Raw genomic sequence first — 22732 nt, 5'->3', positions numbered from 1 at the left:
AAGAGTATAAGGGGGTGAAGGTGACTCCTAATACAGGTACAGGTAGTACTAGCATCCTACTGAACCCTCAAAGGAATGAATGTCTCCGCTGATCAGAATAGCAGTGATTAATAGCTAAATATATATATTTTTCTAGTTATTGAGATAGACTAGGACATGAAGAAACTCCTTCCTGTTGGGACTAAAATGTTCAAGGAACTTTAGGCAGCAAGTTTCACAGAAGGAAAATATATCAGTATTTTAAGTATTGTATATCCTTGGAAAGAAAAGAAATATAGAGAAAACACTACAGTGAATTAGACCAATACCCTCTTTTTTTTTTTCTTTTGGTCTTTATTTGACATCTTCTTTATTGGAAACTGGCAAGTTAAAGTCTGTAGGACAGAAATTATCCTCTTGCAACCAGCTGAAAGTATCTTTGGAACATATGCTGCCTTTCATGTCCAAGTAAAAATGCTTTTATGAGCAATGTCCCGAAAAAGAAAGTCTTCTTGAAACTGCACATTACAGGTAAAACACACCCACTGTCCCCCACCCCCCCGACATTTAGTTTGGTGATAAACATACATAACAGTGACACCCTGCCTCCTGACACTCAGAAACCTTTAGCCCCCATATTATCTGCAGCTAAATAGAATGGGGATATTATAGCAGGATGCACAAGGGCCCCCCTCCCCCATTTGTTGCAAGTTTTTGCAATATCCGTGTCTGTCTTTATTCCATAATTCATTCTGCTACTTTCACTAATGTTACTATAAACAGGCATTAACACCTTTCACCACAATCTACAGTGGTAACTAGAGATTTGGGGAGGACTGATGGGCAACTTCTTAGGAAAATATGATTTTCAGAGATGGCTGTATAATACTCTGAAAAGCAGACCTATTTAAAGTGCCCACAGTTACCCCTAAAAGCAAAGCATCTTGGCCAAAGTGTATCATATTTTTATATTACCTGAAATCAGAGGGTGGTTAATAAAATTATTTATTTTCCAATTTTGAGCAAAAAACCCAAATAAACCATATATATCAAAGTAAAAAGGTTAGATACTTGTATCCCTACATATTTTCTTTTGTGAAGAGCTTTCACTGATTATGTTCTGCCACCTAGTGATATGAGAAAGGAAAAATTCAAGCACCCCTGTGGTGATGGAAAGCAAAACAAAGGTGATTAAGAATAAACAAGGTCTGACCTGAAATGTCATTCTGGGCTCTGCTGTGGTGTTATTACAGCAGTAAAGGTAGAACAAAGACAGAGCTGATAGAGCTGATTTTGTTCTCAGGGAGTTCTGCAAGTTTTCCTGGATGATTTCAGGTTGAGTCAGAAAACGCAATGAGTTATACTGCGATAAATGTATAATATAGAGAGTATCTCAGTTGACTTCAGCAGAGCTGGTCACAAGAATAGTTTGTAACTGCAAGGACAAATTCTATTTTCAAAATGCCCAGGCATGATTGTTCAAAAAACTGTGGGGGGGTGATATTTGGTACTTGTGAACTGACAATAGAGATGGGCTTTTTTCAGTGGCTTCTTGGGGAAATACATGTAACTCAGAAATGATTCAAGATAAACAGAAAACAATTTGGAGTTTTTTATGTGTAATAATTAGGGTAATATGTCAAAATAGAATTAATTGCAGGCAAATGAGAGTCTTGTAGACCAAATTAAGGTCAGCACTTAACGATACTTGGAATATTTGGAGTCACAGAGATAATAAAACAGCCATGGAAGGCAGCTGGGATTATGTGATGGCAACAGCAGTCATTTGGTATGGGCACCAATTTGTTTGTCCCCCTGCTATTATTTGAGTTCAGATGCTACAGTAGTGGATTAGTGTTTCTTTAGAAGGGGAAAATAACATTGGTGCAAATTTATCTACAGTCTTCTTCCTTTTTCTGAACAAGAGCTATTCAGTTTAGGAAAAGCACCAAGCTGATTGGGTTGTATCTGGTTCAATCCATGAGTAAGAGCCCTCTGACAGAAACTAGGCATGTAGTGTATAGTTTCTCATTACTTTTCGGTACAGAATTAGGCAGGAGAAAGCTCATGAGTGTATAATCCCATGACTGCAATGATCCTACCCTTCCATTTCTGCTATCTAACAATTTTTGCTGTACTAGTTGGTAACAACACCCGTAGACTATTGCTTAATTTTACAGATCAGGAACAGAGACATCACAGAGTTGAGAAACTTTCCCAAGGGCACTTTGTCTGTGGCAAAACTAGAAACTGGCCAGAAATCTCTTGTGCCACTGTTTATTATCCTATGCGCAGGTTCATTCTCCCTAACATGGGGACTCCAAATGTTATAGTGCAATTGCTGCTGAGGTCAGAGCACTTCCTTAGCACGTGGAAAGCAAATAAACAACAGAAACCAAGTATAACATTTCTTAAATATATTTAATCCTGGCAACACGCAAGGCTGAGGGGACTGGGGTTGTTTAGCCTGGAGAAAAGGAGGCTCAGGGGAGACCTTATCACTCTCTACAACTACCTGAAAGGAGGTTGTAGCGAGGTGGGTGTTGGTCTTCTCCCAAGTAACAAGCCATAGGACGAGGAAATGGCCTCAAGTTGAGCAGATCATCCTGAGTGCCATCACACAGCATGTAGAGGATAACCAAGGGATCAAGCCCAGCCAGCATGGGTTCAGGAAAGGCAGGTCCTGCTTGACCAACCTGATCTCCTTCTACGACAAGGTGACCCACCTAGTGGATGAGGGAAAGGCTGTGGATGTTGTCTACCTAGACTTCAGTAAAGCCTTTGACATGGTTTCCCACAGCATTCTCCTGGAGAAACTGGCTGCTCATGGCTTGGATGGGTGTACTCTTCGCTGGGTAAAGAACTGGCTGGATGGCCGGGCCCAAATGGTGGTGGTGAATGGAGTTTACTCCAGTTGGCGGCCGGTCACAAGCGGTGTTCCCCAGGGCTCTGTGTTGGGGCCAGTTCTGTTTAATATCTTTATCAATGATCTGGACAAAGGGATCAAGTGCACCCTCAGTAAGTTTGCAGATGACACCAAGTTGTGTGGGAGTGTTGATCTGCTTGAGGGGAGGAAGGCTCTACAGAGGGACCTGGACAGGCTGGATTGATGGGCTGGGGCCAACTGTATGAGGTTCAACAAGGCTAAGTGCAAGGTCCTGCACTTGGGCCACAACAACCCCATGCAACACTACAGGCTTGGGGAAGAGTGGCTGGAAAGCTGCCAGGCAGAAAAGGACCTGGGGGTGCTGGTTGACAGCCAGCTGAATATGAGCCACCAGTGTGCCCAGGTGGCCAAGAAAGCCAATGGAATTCTGGCTTGTATCAAAAATAGCGTGGCCAGCAGGACTAGGGAAGTGATCGTGCCCCTGTACTCGGCACTGGTGAGGCCGCACCTTGAATACTGTGTTTAGTTTTGGGCCCCCCACTACAAGAGAGACATTGAGGGGCTGGAGTGTGTCCAGAGAAGGGCAATGAAGCTGGTGAAGGGTCTAGAGCACAAGTCTTATGAGGAGCGGCTGAGGGAACTGGGGTTGTTTAGCCTGGAGAAAAGGAGGCTGAGGGGAGACCTTATCGCTCTCTACAACTACCTGAAAGGAGGTTGTAGAGAGGTGGGTGTTGGTCTCTTCTCCCAGGTAACAAGTGATAGGACGAGAGGAAATGGCCTCAAGTTGTGCCAGGGGAGGTTTAGACTGGATATTAGGAAATTTTACTTCACTGAAAGGGTTGTCAAGCATTGGAACAGGCTGCCCAGGGAAGTGGTTGAGTCGCCATCCCTGGAGGTATTTAAAAGACGTTTGGATGAGGTGCTTAGGGACATGGTGTAGTGGTGGTCTTGGTAGTGTTAGGTTTACGGTTGGACTCGATGATCTTAAAGGTCTTTTCCAACCTATACAATTCTGTGATTCTGTGATTCTGTGATTTTGTTAAGTTGCACCAGGGGAGGTTTAGATTGGATATTAGGAAAAATTTCTTCACTAAAAGGGTTGTCAAGCATTGGAACAGGCTGCCCAGGGAAGTGGTTGAGTCACCATCCCTGCAGGTATTTAAAAGACGTGTAGACGTGGCGCTTAGGGACATGGTTTAGTGGTGGACTTGGTAGTGTTAGGTTAATGGTTGGACTCGATGATCTTAAGGGTCTTTTCCAACCTGAATGATTCTATGATTCTATGATTTCTGCATGTAAAAAGGCAAGATTTTCTGGTTTCACCTAGACAGACCTGGTCCTGAACTCCAGCCTATACTTGCCAACAGGGAACATGCATCTACAGTCAGCAGTCTCATGAAGGGTGCTCACATCTCCCTGACATTTCTAGCCACCTAACACAAAAGGCACCAATCAATACAGCAAAAAAACCCCATAATCTTTGTTTTCACTATGGCAACCCATCCATTCTGATCAATGCCTTTTGAGTTAGTACACTGGTTGCTATAGTGAATCCCTATGCTGCAGAATGTCATAGCAATAAGAAAATGCAGTGATTTTTTTTTTAAATCATCATGAAGGAACAAAGTACTTCTGAGCTAAACTGGTTTTCCCCAGTCTGTTTTTCTGAATATCCTTGAGTTTCAGATTCAGAGCTCCACAAGGCAAAACAAAAGCATGTCTACAGATGCACCAATCACTATTACAATATTGTAGCATTCGAAGTACTCTCATTGGCTCCTGTGAACTGATAGGACTTTAAAACCAGCTTGAAATCAGAATCAAAGCCAGGGAAGCAAATTCTTGTCTCATTTGCGCTGGTATAAATATATAGTACTCTAACTCTTACTTCAGTTTAGATACTCCAAATTTAGATGGATATAAATGAGAGGATAATTTGATTAGGCATGTCAGACATGAGATTTATAACTTGCCACTTGTTTTCATGTTCGATATCTGAAAATTACTTTGGATACTAGCAAGTCTATGTATTCCGTGGGCCTGCTTGCAGAGCAGGGACTGTGTCACCTGAATGAACTATGCCCACAAACTCACAGTGAGTTCAGGGCCTCACACTGACTACCCCTGAGGCACGTACATCTGTGCTGCTGGCTTCCAAGCAGGGCTCTCTGCTCTCTGTATTAATTTGGTGCTGTGGGTACCAAGCACCTTGCAATGGCAGGGAGATCCCATTGCCCTTCACCAATGTCCTAAATACAGATTTGTGTTCTACTATTGTAAGTGGGGACTGAGGTTCAGAGCCACTTTATGGGCTACATGTGACTAGGGAACTATAGTAAACAGTGTATCACATTTAAGTGACTTTAAGGTTCCCTGTACCTAGGAGAAATTTTGAGGTCTGGTAGTGATCCACAGATTCACAAAATTTAGGAACCATAGATTTATGGCATTGCATAGTGTGAAGCAGTCTAACCACTACATAGCAAAAAGCATTTCAGTTAGCAGAATGAAAGAATTGTTGTCTTGTCTCTTTAGCTAACTTGCCTCTCTCCCACTCATGTCTTTTGTTCCCACTGAACCTGTTTTGGAAAACACTTAAATGCCTCCATAACTTGCAGCATGTGATTAGTCTCTGACATAGTCCACTAATCATATGTTTACAAATGTATATAGGTTGCAAGTGCTGTTGTGGTATGTTAGAATTGGGAAAAAGGATTGTTTCAAAAAGTTTGCTTGTTTTTTCCAACTGCCTCTCAGCTGATTAAAATAAAAAATATTCCTGTTCCCTACCAATCTTGCCTCATTTACATATTTAAATGCTTTTCTAGATTGGGGTCAGAAAGAACTTGTCTAACATTAAGGATAGCTTGCTTTGATGGTATATGCTCTGAGCATTATAATGGCTACATCATACATTTTCTGGAATTATTGTACACTGAACTGTGTAAAACATTTCCTGGAATTATTACTTCTGATTTTTAGTGACTAGCTAACACCCTGTGAATGCTACAATATAAAACTCCATAAGGCTTTTGGATACATAGTGACATCCAGTAGGTAGCTTCTGATGGTGATAGATTGAGTCAGATCACCTATGCTTCTTCAACTTGTTGTCTGCATTAGTTACAACATATTGTACACCACCAAGTCAATAACTTCAAAGGAAGTGAGGCTTTCCCTTATTTGCAAGACCTTTGAAATAAGGATACCACCACATAGGCTTCAGTCCATTATTTAATCCATTGTTTGCAAAATGCTCATATAGATCTTTAAATCTATACAAGCACAGAGTGCTAGCAAGCATTTGATTAAACCAAACATTTCTTTGCAGCTCTGTATGTCGCTGCTGCAATATTTCATATTCTGACAAACATATGCACCATACTTTGTATACACTGCATAAACTCATAATCAGCCTCTACTACCCTTCTTTCCTTTGTTTTTGAAGACAATCTGTATCATGTTAGCTGTGTGTCAGCATTAATGCTGAACAGTCAAGAAAAGCAGTGGCAAAAGGAGCCCTGGTTTCTAAGACTGGAACAGTAGTCACAGGTTATACTTATGAAATTCAGGGCTGCCCCAGTCGATCAGGACTTCTAGCAACTGTGTTATCGGAAATGTTCACCAAGCCTTATTTTCTTCTTGCCTACAGGAGTTTTATGCTACAGATTCATCAGTTTCAGGGTAGAAATGAAATCAGGAGAATCAGGCTGAGAAAATGGTCTGACAATTTTCCCATTCTCTTCTGATCTGTAGTGGGAGAAGAGATTTGTAGCAAGAGGTCTCAGTTCTCTTGCATTTATCCCAGTTTAATTTATGAGTAATTCCATGCAAGTCAGAGGAATTGGGCTTATATGAAAGGGGAAATAAAGGTTATTTTTTTCCCATACTTTTTGTGGAAAAGGACATTTCTTATTACTTTTCCACCAGAAACGCAACTCTCAGTTATGACCTATCCCAACCCCAAATTATGGCTTAATCCAACTGCAATGAAAAGCATGTCAGTCCAGTATTTGGCAACACCCTTTCCAGGAGTTCAGGCTGTATTTTCCTCCAGGGAAGATCTGTTTAGAATCATTTACACTGGGGAAGGAGGGAAAAACAGAAATCAGATTTACTTTTTTTTTCTCATATAGGACTATAAGCACACACACATAAACACACATACACTTTTGTGTATCAGGTATATCTTCCTAGATAACTGAAATGATCGATGGTTTCATTTCACTATTCAAGTTTTTTCTTTCTTCAAAGCATTTGTTCAACATCGATTCTGTTGAAAACAGAGCAAGTTCTACTTTTATAGAAACCTGTTAGAGTTAAAATTAGTGCGATTAGGAAAGTTGGAGCAAAGAGGAAATCTGAATGAAGGAATGTACCCAGTATCACAGATCTTCTTTGCTCTGTGTATTGGGTTTATGTGGCAAGGTTTTGGGGGGAGGGGGGCGGGGGGGCGGCTGCAGGGGTGGCTTCTCTGAGAAGACACCAGAAGCTGCCCCCATGTCGGACAGAGCCAGTTTCAGCTGGCTCCAAGACAGACCCGCCACTGGCCAAAGCTGAGCCAATCAGTTGGTACCACCTCTGTGAAAACATATTTAAGAAAGGGTAAAAAACCACTGCGCAGTGAGGAGGTGCTCCAGGCACCGGAGCAGAGATTCCCCTGCAGCCCATGGTGAAGACCATGGTGACACAGGTTGTCCCTCTGCAGCCCATGGAGGACCACAGTGGAGCAAATATCCATCCTGCAGCCCATGGAGGACTCCATGATGGAGCAGGTGGATGTGCCCCGAAGGAAACTGTGACCCTGTGGAGAGTCCATGCAGGAGCAGGTTTTCTGGCAGGAACTGTGGCCCATGGAGAGGAGTCCACGCAGGAGCAGGTTTTCTGGCAGGACCTGTGGCCCGTGGAGAGGAGCCCACACAGGAGCAGGCTTTCTGGCAGGACCTGTGGCCCGTGGGGGACCCACGCTGTAGCAGTCTTTTCCTGAAGGACGGTGGAAAGCACCCATGCTGGAGGAGTTCTTGAAGAACTGCAGCCTGTGGGAAGGACCCATGTTGGAGAATTTTGCAAAGAACTGTATCCCATGGGAGGGACCCCATGCTGGAGGAGGAGAAGAGTGTGAGGAGGAAGGAGCGGCAGAGACGAAGTGTTACGGACTGACTGTAAACTCCACTCCCCATCCCCCCCCGCACCGCTCGTAGGTGGAGGAGGTAGAAGAGTTGGGAGTGAAGTTGAGCCTGGGAAAAGGGGTGGGTGGGAGGAAGATGATTTTAGTTTTTGTTTTTATTTCTCACTCTCCTACTCTGTTATTAATTAGAAATAAATTAAATTAATCTCCCCAATCTGAGTCTGTTTTGCCTGTGATGGTAATTGGTGAGTGATCTCCCTGCCCTTATCTCAACCCACAAGCTATTTGTCATATTTTCTCCCCCTGTCCTGTTGAGGAGGGGGAGTGAGAGAGTGGCTTGGTGGGCATCCGGTGGCCAGCCAAGGTCAACCCACCACACTGCAAAAAACTTAGTGACACTGGTTCAATGTTATGATAAACTCATTCAGAATGGAGTCATAAAAGCAGAAGTTTCTTTGCAGTAACATGCATGCACTGATTTTCACACAGAAGCTGGTAATACTGATACCAACATGAACAATTTTTCAAGGTGCGTTTTTGCCTTTTCATGAGTATTTGAAATAAAAAAAATGTTACCATAAAAAGAAGGCTGCCTTACATATTGTGTATGTCCATATTCAAAGCTATGTTTTATGCCAAGGCATGCAAGGAAGAAATATATTTATCAAAAGAATAATAGAGGGAAAAAAAGCAGCTGAGTTTAGAATTGTAATTTAGATTCCTATTATGAGGAGTTAAACATCAGAAGAACTTTCAAATTGCCACAAGTCATGACACTGAGATGATGCAATAAGATACCTCTCTACTTTAAACACAAAAACCCTGTTAGTTAAACCAGGGGGATGTGAGGACACATCCAATGAAATCAATAGAATTCTGAAAATGTACCAAATTTGAGGATTTTCGTGAGAGAATTCTTGCATGTTAGATTACAGCAACATCACTGTTATGTTTATATTATACATTTCTGTTGTAGACAAATACTTAATCTTAGGGCATTGTCATTTCTCAAAGAAATTAGGAACGAGGATGAAGTTCTTTGATTTTCAATAGCATAGAAAAGGGATGAATTAGAATCTTTATTTCTAAAGTAATTAGTTGTGTTAGGACAGATTTTAAAAGTGCTTGCCTGTATTGGGTCTAGCTGGGATGCAGCTAATTTTCTTCATAGCAGCCCTTATGGTGCTGTGTTTTAGATTTGTGACTAAAACAGTGTTAATAACACACTAATGTTTTAGCTATTGCTAAACAGTGCTTTCACAGTGTTAAAGCTTTCTCTGTTTCTTACCCTGCCCCCCTCCCACCCCCACCCATCCCGTCAAATAGCCTAGAGGTGGGCAAGAGGTAAACACAGAAGGAAACCGAAGGAATAGTCCATACCATATAATGTCATGCTCAGCAATAAAACTGGGGCTAGTTTTTCCAAAGTAGCCATTGCTTGGAGACTGTCTGGGCATCAGTCTGCTTATGGGAGATGGTGAGTGATTGCCATTGTGTTGCTTGGTGGGTTTTTTTCTTCTTTCCTTCACTTATTAAACTATCTTTATCTTGACCCATGAGTTTTCTCACTTTTGCTCTTCCTATTCTCTCCCCCATCCTGCTGGGGAGGGGTGGAGTGAGCGAGCAGCTTCCTGGGTGCTTAGCTGCTGGTCAGGCTCAACCCACAACATTGCCATAATCTAAATACGTTGACTTTTGCTTCTTTGTGAGATAGTCTTAAGGATGACTTAGTATATTCCTTATTCAGTATCGTTATCCATTTCTTCTCCATACATCTTGGATAGAGAATTATTAAAAATATTTACTTCAGAACATTTTCCTACTTCAAATGTGTATAATGTTTTCTACATAAAAAGTCATCATTATTATTATCTTCTGCCAGATTCATAAACACAGAAGGAAAAGATTCCTGTCTTTTTTTAGCTAGAATTATTCTCAGATACTATGCTAACATTATGCTACTTCAAATATTTGATTTTTTTTTTTTTTAAATATTTGAGATGAGCCCAAACTAGACCACTGAATACAGCTATCCTTCCTTTGGGGAAGCTGAGGTTTGCATAAAAATGTTTTGAATTCTCTGTTGGTTCTATTTGTGTTTTGCATGTAACAGAGAGAAATGTCAAAGAAAAAGAAAACATTTTAAACAGTATTAAAATATTCATTTCTTTAAAACATGCTAGTTCATGGGGAACAGGTGTTAGAGAATATCTGAGCTCCCTAAGTTATGCTGACAAAGGATAAAGAGTTCCTCAGTACCTAGTGAAGAGTTGCTGTCAGCATTCAATGAGCTCTGTGCTGTTGGCAGGGAAATTTGTGGAGTTGAAGGTATTTCCTAATAAAATATGGGAGAGAATTTCCACATCAGGGACAGATGGCATTCCTGTGAAGTAAGTATAATTTTCTTAATTGGTAATGAAGAGAAAGATAAGACTTGGGGATGTCAGTCAGTGGGGCATGGACAGATGAAGTGTTCTGACTGATATGAATGAGGATGTTACCCAATCACCCTTTCAGATGGTTCTGTAAAATGGTGCAAGATAAAAACCTGGAATTGTGGGCTTTTTTTAAAAAACACGATTCATTTTGCAGAACTGGATTAAGGAATGATCAGATACATTATTTTATCTGTAGAAATTAAACTATGGTAACCTGCTACACTTGGAACATTTTGTTTTTCTGCTCCTTATAATATAATGTGTCTAAAAAGGTATGCTAATGCCTAGCATACCTTTATAACATACATTTAGAGCACTGCAAGTAAATGCAGGACCTGACCTTTTTTTTTTTTTAAGGGAGATAGTGATGGTTTATCTATCTTTGTTTTGCTAGGTGTTCTCCAAAATGTTCTATAAATAGAAACATCAGCTTTCATTGTAGGGATGGAGTAAAAAAAATATGAAAATGACAGACCCTTAATGCATTTAGTGTTGTAGAACTTGACCATGTTTAATATGTTCTTATTGTAAAATGGGGTAGTAGAATTGACTTGACTCCTATACCTTCTTCTGGGCATAAGGAAAGCATTTGCCATGGCAGGAGTAGGTGGAATATAACTTTCTTTCCACAGCAGATTTTACTGTTTTGAAAATATTTTCTAATGCCTGTTCACAATTTTATTCTTAAGGCCAGGATTGTCAAATGACACATTTCAGTAAGACTTCCTGATACCTCAGTTATAAAAGTGTATTGGCAACATCTCTTCACAAATGGAATCCCTTCCCCCAGTAGCTCTGAGCTCCTAATTACTCTATTTTAAGCCCAAGCTGAAGGCAGCTGAGTGAGTGTTCTATTAGGTTTCCTGTTTTATTAGAGATTTCTCTGTTTCCATTCCTGTTTTATGAAAACCAATTTGTAGATATTTTCAATCACTCTGCACATATACAGGAAAATGCTTTTCAAGTACCCATTCTACCTGATTTTCCTAGAAAAAAGATTTGTGTCCTGGGATTTCCCTGCTTTCACTTGCATTCTCCTAGCTCAGAAAACAGGAAGCCTCAGGTGAGGGGATTCAGAACATCACTTGTTCACTCTCTCTGACCACATATCTATGCCTGGATGTATTAGAGAGTTCTGAAGCTGAACAAAAATTAAAATTGGAAGCCAAGCATATTCTCAACTGAGCTGTCATGCCATAATTAAAATTGTTACTGGGCAATTTTTATGAGTGTTATGAATCAAAATTATTTTTAAATCTCAGAGCTTTTTTACCATGGAAGGCTAATATGGCTTTTTGTGGGTATTAACAATAAACACAGAAATCCTATGCTACATCTTATTAAAAAAATAAGAAAGGTGAAATAGAGGTGATGGGATCTGAATTTCCAGATTTAAAATAACCCAAATATTCGTTTAGGAGTTTAGAGCCCCATTCTCCTTGTAGAACATAGCATAAACGCAGCAGAACAGATCAAAGGTTCATCTAGTCCAGATGTAATGGTAATGGATGCTCAGACAAGAGCATAAGTATTCAATCAGACTACTTGGCTTTCTATTGTGAAATTGTTGTGGTTTAACCCGGCAGGCAGCTAAACACCACACAGCCATTCACTCACTCCCCCACCCCAGTGGGATGGGGGAGAGAATGGGGAAAAAAGGTAAAACTTGTGGGTTGAGATAAAGACAATTTAATAGGACAGAAAAGGAAGGGAAAATAATAATAATCATAAAAGAATATACAAGTGATGCACAGTGCAATTGCTCACCACCCGCTGACTGATGTCACAGTGGCCAGTTCCCAAGGAGCAGTCACTGCCCCCCAGCCAACTCCCCCCAGTTTATATACTGAGCATGACATCATATGGTATGGAATAGCCCTTTGGCCAGTTTGGGTCAGCTGTCCTGGCTGTGTCCCCTCCCAGCTTCTTGTGCACTTCCAGCCTCCTTGCTGGCAGGGCAGTATGAGAAGGTGAAAAGTCCTTGACTTAGCGTAAGCACTGCTCAGCAACAACTAAAACATCAGTGTGTTATCAATCAACATTATTCTCATACTAAAATCCAAAACACAGCACTATACCAGCTACTAGGAAGAAAATTAACTCTATCCCAGCCGAAACCAGGACTATTCTGCTATTAAGGAATGCAAGTGGTCAGGGACATGAGTTTTCGTCTTTGTTTATAAGATGGATATCTGCAGCAACACATCAGGAAGGGTGAAGATTAAATGCTATACAAAAGGATGCTTCCTACTTAGGGGTCCTCTACAGTGGCAACCTGTCTTGATTTGAGGAAGAAAGGCCAGTGCAGGCACAGTGTTGATATCATTGCATTTCATTGCCTGTGCTTAGAATAAGGACAAATTTGGCAGAGGCCAGAGAGGGGACCAGCCAGGACAGCCAAGTAAGGGTGCAAGAGTCAAGCTGCAAAGGTTAGCTTGGATCACTCTGTCCCTTTTGCCCCTGTGCACACACCTAGAATGCTGTTTGTGCTACCGTCCTCTAGGTTTCCTCCTCAGTGAATTGTAGCAAGAATTATGTATCCTGTGGAGTGAATCTGGGTGGACGTGTGAATGAGAGGTGCACCCAGGTCTCAACTGAAAGTTGCATGAATGACCTCAAGACCATACCTTGAAGTTCAGATGTGGGTAGTCAGATTGCCCACCCAAGAGAGGGCTGAGTCAATTACACCCTGCCTCCTGACACCCTGCCCCTTGACCAATATCCATGTAAGGTATGATTCTCTCAAATCACACTACCATTGGTGGAGCCAAAGGGCAGCGCCACTCTTACCCACATTCAAAAGGCATTTGCATGACTGGTTGTTGCTGCCAGATGACATGGACACTAAGTCCCTGGCAGTCCACCAGAGCCATGGCATTGCTTATGAGCTTGTGTTTGCTATCAGTGATTGGGTGAGTTGTTGTACGGGTGCATTGTTGCTCATCTTTCTTATTGCCTCAATAAAGTGTTGTTTTATAATGTCTTGTCAGACAGGAAGGAGATCAAGTTCATAGTGATGTTTGCCACCAATGGGATGAAGGCAGAGGCACCTTGACTGGCAGCTTCCAGCAGATTATTTGATTCACTTTATCAATGAAAACAAACCTAGAAACTGAATGTTTTTCAATTCAAGGATAAATCATGGAACTAAGTTATATGGACTTGATTTGAAACCAACTACTGAAGCTCTCTGGGCACTCATAGGGAAAATAATGATCAGGCAGAGTAGGTTTTTACCCTGGATCCTCTTGGGAACCACTGGGAAGGTGTATTTTTGGAGCCCTGAGGATTAATTCTGTCAAGGTTGGGGTTGGTCCTGGTACTGTGACTGCCTGTAGCATTGCTTGGACAGGGTGAGTGGGTGTTGCTCTTCTTGCAGGCAGCCCTTGCACAGAGATGCCTGTGCTGATGAGGAGCAGCTCCTTATGAGCTTTTCTGCTTTGCCTACCATTCCTGAGGCAAGTGAGTCTCCCTGCAGATGGGCAGTGTGTTTCCTGCTGCTGTCGCCAAAATCATTGCTCCACCTTTGCTTTTGTTCGCTTGCATTTATAGGAGCTCTGTAGCAAAGCAAGGACAGCAACAGAGCAAATGGGAACACCTCCTGGTGGATCGTCTTGGGTAGGCATTTCCCTCTTTCTTTGGAGAGGTCCTTTGCAGTTCTGTGCCTGTCCCACTGAGTAGTGGTACCTCCATACAGCTATAGCAGGGCATGCTGCACCTGAATTCAGAAACTACTTTTTTGGGGTATGTTGGTGTGTAATTAATTTATTGCCTGTAAATCTATCATGTAGCACCCCTCGATGTTATGTGTGAGGACTTATTTATTGTTCCAAATCTGATTTTTGCATGAGTTTTACTATTAGGTAGGACCAAGGTCAGCTTACCCTTTTGTTATTTTTAGGCTACTCCTGAGAGTTACTTTGGGCTTTTCAGTTTCAGGCCAAGTTTGGAGGTGGCTAATGATTCTGGTGCTGATATGACAGAAGCAGTCAGCAGGTGGGAGATGGAAACCTAGAATTCCAGGTGACAGAAAATAGGCTTTGATAACCACATCATGAACAAACATGGAGCAAAGCAATTCAAATCATTAGATGCTTGGATGATTTTTCTATGGGGGGACATTAAAAGGATCACATTGCTCATAAGTGAAAGAAGAGAATGAGCGATATAGAAGAAAGCTCATTGGAGACAAGAAAAATATAAGTAGTGAAAAGTAATCTTTCCAAGAAGTAAACCACTTCGTCCCTTCCTAGTGGCAAGCCAAAAAACAAAGGGGGGGGAAAAAAAAGCCAGGAATCTAGGTCCATGGAGCACAGCCAGTTGTAGCAATAACAGGGCTTCATGAGTGAGAGCCAGCCTCTGCTCTCTGCTTCCTTAACAACCCCTGTATGCCTTGTGAGGGCAGAAAATTGTTTTTGTTGCTTGAAATAGTAAAAAAAAATGTTTACATGCTCTGATGTAACTTCATCTATTCCCCTTTCATCCATTCTTTCACAAATTTCTACATAAAATTCTTCCTAGTCTAACTTCTGCAGTATCTCCATCTCCCTTTTCTTCTCATACTCTCTTGGTCTTTTTAGCCAGTTCACTCCCTTCTTGCCTCTGCCTCTCCACTATATTTTATTCAAATATGGAACTAAAATATTTGTCAACCCAACTACTCTGATTATAAATCACATCTTCATCCCTATTTTTCTGTCTAGTTTTGTGCTGTCAGCCCCTCAGCATGAGCCATTTATTACCTGTGTTTGTACAGCATCACTAGAACCTCAGTCATAAGTAGACTCTTTAGAATCATATGATTAATAACGATTCATTATATACTCATATAACCCTAAATCTATATCACTGCCACAGAAGTGGGGAAGTTGATCAGTTAGTATATCCCATACATCAGTTCATCTGAATGGTAGAAAAGGATGTGAGTCAGTCATTGTCTTTCAGCTAGGGTGGGAAGACTGTATTACTTAGGTGAAAGTTTGTACTACTTAACAATATCTTCAAGGTCAAATCTTGGTATAGTTTTCTACAATCAGGAGACAGGGTTTTTTTGTGGTCAATTCCTTAGAAAAAAAACATGAGAATGACACAGGTATACTTCCAAAGCATTCTAGTTGGGCTTCTATACTTGCGTGATTTCAGGTAAACTGTATTTTTCAGTTCTCCTTCTCTGTCTTACCCCCAAATAAAAATATGCTTCTAAGATACTTCCTGCAGTAGTTGAGAATCCTGCTTTCATGTCTGAATGGAGTTCAGATTTGGTGACAGTACCACCATTTGGTCTCCATACCAGGAGAGGAGACTTCCTAATAAACTCTCAGAGGTTTCTTTTATTAACAGGGCAGGAAAATCACCGCCTGCATCACACTTAGGTGTTTTTGACTAGTTAATCTTGGTGCTAATGAGTGCTCTGAATATTAATAGACACCCCCCCCCAAGTAAAATTGTACCAACACTCATCTTGTCTGAAAATAATTCTTGATAGCTTTAAGGTCTCCCCCAAAGGCCCAATTAAATTATCAAGAAATCCCAAGCCAGTTCTGAGTAAGTTAGGAACGGCCACAGGTCTGAGCCACAGGTAAGGCTGTGCATTGTGTGAAACGGCCAGTATTTATGGGCAAATTAAAGCTCTTGGCCCCTCAGACGTGTGCCTGCAGACATACTAGTTTAAATCTGGAATCAGTATGATACAGTGATGCACCCCTGCTAAATAACTCTGATGTGGTTATGTTGTTTCTGGGCTTGAACACTACGCCGTGATCTTTTCACACTGCTTTGAAGCTTGGGACAGATATTCCCATACAGTGGTTTCACTGGATTCACAATTGAAATGGGATTTTAGACTCTCTCCCATGCTTATTTGTCTAAGGCCTTACACAGCCAACACTGTATCTTAGTTTTTTGCATTGTCTCTCTCCTGCCTTTGCCTGCCTCACATGCCTTCTTCTCATCCCATTTGCCTTTTTCTTTCCCAATTTCCCAATTTTCTTTCCCAATTTCTCTTTTTTAAAAAAATTTGAATTTTTTTTTTAATTTTTATTTCTTCATAGCCTTGGACTAGTCTGTTACTTGTTTTAAGGTAGATCTATCACCAAGTCTGAAAGAGAAGATTGTAAAGGGTGTTTCAGGGCACTTAAGTCATTGGTTACTGTGGCTAATTTATTAGCAAGTACTTCAGCATCTATGCTGTTTAAGACTCCCAGTCCCGTTCCTAAGACACCAGTCACATCTCTCTTTGGTCGTTTTGGAGAGATGAGAGACCGTTTATGCAACCATGCTGACCATCCTGCGTAAGAAGGACCCAGGAATGGTGAACAGGTAGGTTTAATTGCAGAGATATTAGTCTGCATTGCTAATTCCACCCGTTTGAGGGAGTATGACGGATTAAACAGCACTTGTTGCTGACCTGTATTTTTAATTATGTAAGGGTCTGTGTTGAAGGTGAAAGGAGTTGGACTAATGGGAGGCCGAGTCGGTACATTTTCAGACGTTTGCGGGGGCAGAGGTTCCTTATCCTTTGCAACCGGCACAGATGTTGCTGTATCAATCACAAATTCAAATAGTAATTCAGTGCCTCGGTAACCCCAAAGACAGTACACAATTATAGGTTTGGTAAAGGTAAGATTGTACCAGCAATCTGAATTTGGTTCGGTTATTGTGTAACACTCAGACTTATAATTTTCCGGTCTGGAAGAGTCAGTATAGACTGTTTTAATTTCAGTTGGTCTGTGGTAAGTAGACCCATTAGTTACTCGGCAGCTAATCTGTACTGTCTGCCCTGGAATGGCTTGAAGTCTAGCCATCTGGAGAGAATCATTCCAACTCCATTCATCTTTTGAGTATACTTAATTTTAATGCATAACTAGAACAGAGAGACTTGAGTTCCTTCTGTTTTGTTGTGTTCCAGTGCTTGCACTATATCGTGACAATGCATGGTCCCAAGGGTCATTGTAAGATACCGTGGTAAGAAGAGGTATATTCCTGACTCCATCTTGCAGTGTGTCAAGTGGAGTGGGTGAGGTTAGGTCAGGTGGTGTAGTTGGATCAGGTTCAACCATGTCTATTTTGAAACGGAATGACAGGCCTATACAGTGTTGCTTTGACATTCCTGGCCCTATGCAGTGTTGTTGCCATAAACAGGCCACAACAGTGGGTCTCACCAGAGTAAAGTTATACCAGCAATCCCACTCGTCGGTGATGCAAGGCTTTGATGCTATTGGTTTTCTGGAAATGCTGGATATTGTCATGGATGTGACCTTTTCATGAGTTGACCCGTTGATCATTCTACACCCTACCCAGATCTCTTCTCCTGCTTTTCCCTTCAGGAGTGGAAGCCATCCTTTATCCCAGCTCCACTCATGTCTTGAGAACACATGGGAACCATGCATAATTACAGTAGCTAAGTTTAAATTTTCTTTGATGGCATGTGTTCCAATAATTCCATTGTATTTAATGTGGGCTTGGGACCACGGCCATTCTGGGTTTTTCTGGCTACACATCAAAGGAGTTGTCTGCAAAATGCTGCCGAATTTAAAGTATACTTTGATTCCAATACAACTCCCCTTGCCGCATTTTGCAGACATCTACTTCAATTGGAGTTGTCTTCTTTCAGGATTCCTGTGAACACAAAAGGAAACAAACGTGCTCGGTTGTATTTAACCGGCAGGGTTAAAAAGAGGGTGAGATGCACCGGGTGCTAATCCGGTGTACTTTTCCTGCCAAGGCAGCCATCCAGGAATGGGCAGCTCCCTGTATCAGTGTCACTATTTCTGCCATGTTTGGAACTGCGGCAGTCAAAGGTGCAGTGTTAGCGTTTAACTGTCGGTAATCCACTGTAAAACGCCATTGCCTGGTTGGTTACTGGCCACACCGGTGAATTATAGGGCGAATGAGTCCTTTTAATGATGCCTCTTTTTTCCAATTCCGTTACCACCCCATCAATCCCCATAAGCGCTGCTGCTGGAGATGGATATTGCCGAACGTTCGTGATTTTAGAGGGGGGTAAGGGTATAGGTGTTTGTAACAGACTCAGTTTCACTATGCCTGATTCCTTTTTACCTCTTGCAAAACTCCACACAGTTCGATCTGGGAGTTTCCACATTCGCTCACACAGTATGTCAAATCCTAGAATGATAGTATATGCAGCACCGGCTAATATCTCTGCCCTGGTTAATCTTCGTTCTTCTGGCAACCAGGGTGAATTTTTTTGGTGGCGCATTCTTTTTCAGTTCCTGTGAGTTTAACCCTGTGTTGGCCAGGTCTTATGCCCAGGGCTTGTGCTGTTTCATAGGTAATTACTGACATTTGGATCCCAGTGTCAATAAGAAAGTTTACCAATATTTTTTGGGGTCCAATGGGAATGGCAATGATAGGGTCAGAGTATTCATCAGAGAGCCATTGAATTGCTAATACCTGCCGAGCAGGGTGGTTCACTGCCCTCCCCGGGGATGAAAGTTTTTTCGTTGAGATTCCACCTCGTCATTTAGGCCTGGTGCAGAAGGTGCACTTTCCTTGTGGGTTGGGGGTTTTCCAGCTAGGCAATTCTCCCCAGCTGGGTTATTCTTTTTACCCAGAGATTGGACCAATGGTGACCATGGAATTGTTCGCACAGTAGTGCGGATTTCGTCATCGTCATCAACAGTGGTCTCAGTTATAACCAAAGGTCGTAAGGAAATCAATTGAGGCTCGGAATCAGAGGTACCTTCGACCTCATCATCATCACTATCAAACCAAAAATCACCATCCCCAATTTCAGGGTTTGCACCACGCATTAATCTATGAATCTGCTCAACTGGAGCAGAAGGCTGCATTTTATCTAGCAGCTGATTAACTCTTTCCAGCAATTGTTTAAGATGATTACTCTCACTCACGAGTTTATTACTCTCACTCACAAGTTTATTACTCTCACTCACGAGATTATCAACTCAGGTTCTTAGTGTTTTTCCTGTCTCCCTCTCAAAGGCCAATGATGACTTCAACACCCCATTTTCCAATTCTAAAACTGAATATTCCACATTGGAAATTAGTCGGGGAGCAGGGGTTTTCTTAGCTTCTTGCTGAGCACAAGATAAACAGGCTCCTAACAGCACACAAACCACACCTTTACCTTTTTTCACTCCAAACCTTTGCGCAGCCTGACACTGCTCAATGCATTCTATCACTTTCTCTTCATCCTTCCAAAATTTTTGAGCCTGCTCCTTCCCAGCCTGGGAAGGGGCACATTTGTATTTTTGCAGCAGTTTATCCATGGGAATCCTACCGACTACACCAATTTTCCTGTTACATTAAGAGTTACTGTCGCATACAAATAAGAGTCTGAGGAGTGGCTGAGGGGGGGAACCCTCCCGTTGAGTCACGAGGTTCAGACAGGACCCCCTTGCTTTCTAAACTCCTTCTCAGAGAGGAGTCTAGGTGTGGCTAGGTCCAGTCTTAGTCTCAGACTTGGTCAACAGTTTATTTTCTAAGGACTGTGTGTATAGCCACTTATCAGAACCAGAGCCCTCTCAGGGCTTTTGCTAAGGCGACAGCATTAATTTACAACGTTATAAATCCGGTCATGTCCAGCATACTGAACTTCACAATTATGGATTCACTAATAACGCGCTTACACCCCCAGTCTAGTCATGTTACATGAACTATCACGGCTACACTTAAAGAGTCTGGTCGTGTTCAATGAGAACTATCATGGCTAGATCAATGAAGAGTGCAGTTTATTAGAGCAACAGACACACAGATTCTTTGGATTACCGGTGATAAATTCACTGTCTGCAAAGCACATGCAAATACCAAGAATATGAGTAACACGGCCGGACACAAACGCGTTAAAAGATAATAAAGTGACTCTATAGAGATTTTTAAGTTTCCCGGGGGGCACTTGGTATAACCAAGTGTTTGAATCTTACCCAAAGGCGTCCCGATGGGGGGGGAAGAGAGGCTCAGCCCGCCGACTGATCCCAGAGGTCAGAGTGGTACGCGATGGTGTCTTCCCTCACATTCTCTTTCTCTTAAGCCATTTTATACTATTTTTCACCTTTTGGGTGGAGCTTGAGTGACTCTAGTCATACATACCTTTGTTTAGGATTGGTGTAAAGTTTTCTCGCTTTGCTTTTAAAGGTATAAGCTAGAAAAATTCAGAGCGCAAGCTCAGTGAGGGGTGGTCGCACCTTGGAGGCAGGTAGCTTTTGGGATGGAGGTGTGTTTTGGTATTATAATGATGTTATAATGAGCAAAGTTCACCAAAAGGACAGCATTTTGTCAAAAACATGGCAGGCTGTTGGCCCAGGGTAGCAAATACGCAGCTTATCAGTTCCATGACACCTTTAAGTTCCCATATAATTGCAGAGCCTGGCCGCAGCATCTCCACACCACTCCACCCTCCGGGCAGCGCCTCTTAGAGTCAGCACACCAAGTTCCCCTGGCGTTACCGACATCTAAGGTTGCAGGCCTAGGGAACTTCCGTGGAATGGATTCCTTGCATGTCAGCCGCGTTCCACCTGGGAAGCTTCTTCAATGCTGTGCCTTACCTAACAGTGTGAATATAAGTTCTAGTTTCTAAGTCACCTCAGCAATTATCCCACAAGTGGTAACACTTGGAAGTATTTGCAGGTTAAAAATAAACAACTAACTTTCATATGGCCATCCCTGAGAAGCTACTGTAACCAAGGCTACAGTTTGCTGTCATTTGTTCAAGAGGTGTCCTGTACTAGATAAATAAGGACCTACTGGCAAAAATTCATACCTTTCCAATGAGCATTTGGGCATTATTCTGTCAGGTGCAGCAGGAAAATGTATTCTATGCTCTTGTTGTTTATGTACTCTGAAATAATCTGCACTCTTGGATGAGCAGAGCAGAGACCCCAGGCTCAGCCAGACGTGGAGTCAGTTAAGTCTGGACCCATATGGAGCAGAGCACAGGCTCCTTGGACCTCCCCAGAGATCTCCACAAGAAGACCAGTAATATTTGCTTGCTATTTGGCAGTGACCCACAGCTTATGACTAACTTGCTTTGTTTTCTGTTCCTAGACTTTTCTGGAGTTCTCTAATGGAGGCACTAAGTTTGTGTTTGGTGAGAAGTATACAGATGCTTTTAAGGTAAGGTAGCTTTTATACATGCTGTACATGGCAGATAGGCAACAGAAAAAGGGACAGTAAGGCTGGGAAATATATTCGTTATCTATCTTATGATACCAGTGCAGTTACCAGAGAAGTCAGCTAAGAGGCAATCTCTTCCTTATTATGTGCCAATCCGAGAAGAAAATTTGGGAATCCCACATAAAACCCTTCATTTATTAGAATAGAATAGACTAGTTCAGTTGGAAGGCACCTACAATGATCATCTAGTCCAACTGCCTGACCACTTCAGGGCTGACCAAAACTTAAAGCATGTTATTAAGGGCATTGTCCAAATGCCTCTTAAACACTGACAGGCATGGGGCATCCACCACCTCTCTAGGAAGCCTGTTCCAATGTCTGTCCACCCTTTCAGTAAATAAGTGTTTCCTAATGTCCAGTCTGAACCTCCCCTGATGCAGCTTTGAACCATTCCCATGCGTCCTGTTGCTGGATACCAGGGAGAAGAGATCAGCACCTCCCTCTCCACTTCCCCTCCTCAGGAAGCTGTAGAGAGCAATGAGGTCGCCCCTCAGCCTCCTTTACTCCAAACTAGACAAGCCCAGAGTCCTTAGCCACTCCTCATAGGACATTCCTTCCAGCCCTTTCACCAGCCTTGTTGCCCTCCTCTGGATGCATTCAAGTACCTTAACATCCTTTTTAAATTGTGGGGCCCAGAACTGCACACAGAAATCCCTGGGCAATTATACCCTTACAATTTAAGTTCCCCTCCCCTCACGAGACAGTTTGGACCAATAGTAATATTAGGGTCTGGGGTCTTCCCATTCTTCATTGGGTCCTTTCGTTGTCTCTAGGCAGGCCGTTTCTTCTCTTACCTCTAAGGTTGTAGCTTCTGCTGAGATTGTAGCTTCCTTATCTTTCTGGTTTGCACTGGTTTTGGGGGCCTTCCTTCATGTAGCTAAGTAAAAGTTCAGTATACAGTCAGCGAATCTGGGTGAAAGTTCACAGCTTGCGGCCTAAGGCTTCAACAAGCCTTGCTACTAATGCTATGTATTGGATTCCATTTGAGCTAGAAAGTGACTACTACAACAGTCCTCCCTTTGTTTTTTTATTAAGCATTCCGGCTTAATATGTCAGACAAAGGTCACGAAGTCTTACAAGACGAACAATTAACCTCCATGTTCTTATATATAAGATGATTACAAGTAACAAACACCATAAAACTAAGCA

At 42.1% G+C, this 22732-nt stretch overlaps 1 long non-coding RNA gene across 1 annotated transcript; it reads right to left on the bottom strand.

Moving 5' to 3' along the window:
• Positions 1–6962: 6962 nt before the first annotated feature.
• On the bottom strand, positions 6963–20411 carry LOC140650915 (uncharacterized). Its single transcript, XR_012042196.1, has 2 exons — positions 20335–20411; positions 6963–7902 (listed from the first exon to the last, which is right to left on the bottom strand). It is a non-coding gene; the product is annotated as an uncharacterized lncRNA (long non-coding RNA).
• Between the last annotated feature and the right edge of the window lie 2321 nt (positions 20412–22732).

The sequence above is a fragment of the Ciconia boyciana genome, chromosome 4 (assembly GCF_034638445.1).
Source record: "Ciconia boyciana chromosome 4, ASM3463844v1, whole genome shotgun sequence".
NCBI classification, from domain to species: Eukaryota; Metazoa; Chordata; class Aves; order Ciconiiformes; family Ciconiidae; genus Ciconia; species Ciconia boyciana.
The sequence above is the reverse complement of the archived record's forward strand: the minus strand, read 5'-3'. Positions and strand labels throughout refer to the sequence as shown.